Source organism: Pseudorca crassidens, chromosome X (assembly GCF_039906515.1).
Source record: "Pseudorca crassidens isolate mPseCra1 chromosome X, mPseCra1.hap1, whole genome shotgun sequence".
In the NCBI taxonomy this organism is placed as follows: domain Eukaryota; kingdom Metazoa; phylum Chordata; class Mammalia; order Artiodactyla; family Delphinidae; genus Pseudorca; species Pseudorca crassidens.
Window position 1 is genome coordinate 2,441,181 of NC_090317.1, and position 3,519 is coordinate 2,444,699.

Here is a 3,519-nt window from a genome sequence, read left to right on the forward strand (position 1 = left end):
GATTGGTTCTCCCGGCTCTGCTGCGCTCCCGCCCAGCAGCCCCCATCTCCCCATATGCCTTTGCTCGGTCTGTGGATGAGCCCTTTACAAAAAGCAAAAGTCTATATATATATGTACATAAATATCAGAATTATAAAAGGCAAATAAAACCTGGAAACAAAGAGGAGCTGCTGTCATTTTACCGAACACCCTGTCCCCTACCGTGCTGCACGCTGCGGTCCACCTGCCCCGCCAGGCCCGGCTCTCCGCCCCCGGGGGCCCTGCTGCCTGCTTCTCGTTCCCACTGGCCTCCAGGGGAGCTGAGCTCTAGGCTGTCACCACGGTTTCGGGCCCCAGGGCTGCCCAGCCCTCTAAAGCAGTGACCAAACACCGCAAGTGGACCCACAGGGACAGCCTGGGGATCTCTGCGTCGGTTCACTCCCTGGCTTTCCCAGGCCGGATTCCTGCACCGCTCCCCAGCCCCTGGCCTCTGCACTCAGCCGAGGCCTTGGTTTCATCTTTAGCTGAGCCACTAGAAACCACCAGAAGAGGCCGTCTTTGCCCACGTTCACACCATCAACTCTGTCCCCTCCCCCCACCCCCTGCCCAGCCCCAGCCCCAGCCCCAGCCCCAGACCTGAACGCTCTGTCCTCCGGCCCCTGTGGGTGAGCCGAAGTCTGAGGTCAGCCCATCACCCAGGCACTGGGTCCCGCCCCACCAGGACCCATCAACGATTGTTCTGCTATGCCTTCCTTGCCTTTTCTTTTTTTTTTTTTTTTTGCGGTACGCGGGCCTCTCACTGTTGTGGCCTCTCCCGTTGCGGAGCACAGGCTCCGGACGCGCAGGCTCAGCGGCCATGGCTCACGGGCCCGGCCGCTCCGCGGCATGTGGGATCTTCCCGGACCGGGGCACGAACCCGTGTCCCCTGAATCAACAGGCGGACTCTCAACCGCTGCGCCACCAGGGAAGCCCACCTTGCCTTTTCTGTATCTCTAATTTTTCTGTCCCTGTTGATCAGTCCACGGGCAAACATGCTGTAACAGCCTCCATCACTAAAAACACCCACTACTAACACCACGCCCCCCTCCAGCTCTTGTCCGGCTTCTCTGCCCCTATTGACCGCACCGCCCCTCAAGAGCTGTCTACGCTCATCAGCCCCACTTAATCTCCACCTGTAGCAGCATCTGCTTCTTGTCCCCAATACCTGTCTTCTTGTTACATAACAATAGAATTTTGCTCAGCTGAAGATACATCTCCCAGACTCCTTTGCATCTAGGTAGGGCCAGAGGAATGTGAGTGCAGGGGCAACCTCTGGGCTGTGCCCTTAAAGAAGCACAGTGTGCCTTTCTCTGCCCGGCTCCGTCTCCCCAGCCTGCGAGGAAAGCCATCCTGCACCGCCGAATGGAGGGCATGGCAGAGCAGCGACGTAAAAGGAGCCTGGGGTCCTGCTGAGCTGGAGCTGCCATGTCTGCCCTGGCTGCCTCATTGTTTTTAAGAGCAATTTTAGGTTTACAGAAAAACTGAGCAGAGAGTAGAGAGTTCCCCCAGAGTCCCTCAGCCCCGCCCCTCAGCAGTCTCCCTCATTCTTCACGTCTTAACATTTGTTACAAGTGATGATCCGGCAGTGACTCGTTCTCGTTAACTGAAGGCCACAGCTTGCCTTAGCGCTCACTCTTGACGTTGGATGTTCTATGGATCTGGACAAATGTACAGCGTCACAGAGTCATTTCACTGCCCTAAACCCCCCCAAATGTCATCGTTGGGAGTTAGCACGCGCGGCATGAAGTGCACACCTGCATTTTTCACTGTTGAACCCACCACTCAGAACACTTGCGTCACTGCAGAAAGCCCCTCTATGCCCCTACCCAGCCAACACCTTGCTCCAGAGACAGCCCCTCTCGTGACGTCAGCCCTCCCGTTCATTGCTGGGGCGTATCCATCGTATGGACGCAGCGCAATTTGCTCATCCATTTGCCTGGCTATTCTGGGTACAGCGGATCTATGCAGTCGGTTTTTGGGGGTGATATGCCCTAGGAGGAACGCGGCTGGGCCAGGTATTAAGCCATTGTCTTGAGTCCCAACCCACTTTGTTGTCCTCTGCTTCTTGATGCGTGAGCAGAGGCTCTGCAAACCGCATTCCTGCTTTGCCAAGCTGGCCCCGTCGTAGGCTCTGCTCTCACGGGGTGTTAGAGGGAGACGGCAAAGCCGGAAGAGGGAGAAGGGACATGCGCCCTCCCGGGAGCATCACCTCGCGAGTCCTCTTCATCCGAGCTGTCAGCAGCGCAGCCTCACGGCACCAGCTGAATCCAATTTTCAGATTTCCCAACACTTACAAAAGCAGCTTTGTTGCATCCCACTTCGCAGGCAACCAGTGCCCGTCCTCCTCACAGGTCTGGGTCCCCGCCCCCTGGGGCTCTTTTCTGAGCTCAGAGACCCCAGCACTAGCTAGGCTCTGCCCCCACTCGGACACTGAGTGTCACCGATCAGGGCCCCTGTCCAAGCTGCTGTTTGAGGAGTCGCAGCCCCTTCCCTTCCTTCCAGGCTTAGGGGCTGTATGAGTTTGTGGGGCTGCTGTAGCAAAGGACTACAAGCTGAGGGGCTTAAACAGCAGAAATGAATTGTCTCCCAGTTCTGGAGGCTGGAAGTCCAGGATCAAGGTGTTGGCAGGCTTGTGCAGGGCGCTAGGGAAGGACCTGCCATCGTTTCTGCTTCCTGATTGGATCTAGGCTGATGGAGAAACTGGTAACAGGGGTGGTGTCAGGAATCACATCCTGAGAGGCGCTTTGGGGATGGGTTTGTTTGCGTCTTTCGGCTTGAAGGCGCCGTTCACTCCTCCCCACCCACTGCCCTGCCTTTCACATGAGAAACGTGGAGAGGCTGGGAACTCATCTGACCTTGGGATTCCGCAACCCGCACAATGAAACGTTGTGCTTGATTTGCAGCACTTTCAGCTACACGGCTGCAAAGAGGAAGAGAATTTTTAGGGCTGTCGTGGAAGCTCTCTGATGCTTTGCAAGGGGACACCTATTTTTGGCTGAGTTGGGTCTTCGTTGCTGCGTGCAGGCTTTTCTCTAGTTGCAGCGAGCGGGGGCTACTCTTCATTGCTGTGTGTGGGCTTCTCATTGCAGCGGCTTCTCTTGTTGCGGAGCACGGGTTCTCGGCGCGCAGACTTCAGTAATTGTGGCTCTCGGGCTCTGGAGCGCAGGCTTAGTAGTTGTGGCGCACGGGCTTAGTTGCTCCGCGGCATGTGGCATCTTCCTGGACCAGGGCTCGAACCCCTGTCCCCAGCATTGGCAGGCAGATTCTCAACCACTGTGCCACCAGGGAAGTCCCCCAGAGAGTCTATATTTAATGTTAGCCCATGCAGCTGGAAGGGATTCTAACAGCCTATTTGGTTGGTTGACTTAAACTTGGACTCAGCTGTGGCCTAATTTCAATGATATCAAGACGCCAGAACAACCCTGGCTTGATGTAGAGGAAGGAACACGAAGGTGTGTCCTAGGGGGAGCTGCAGGTATTTGTGTCTTGAACTTGAAAGTT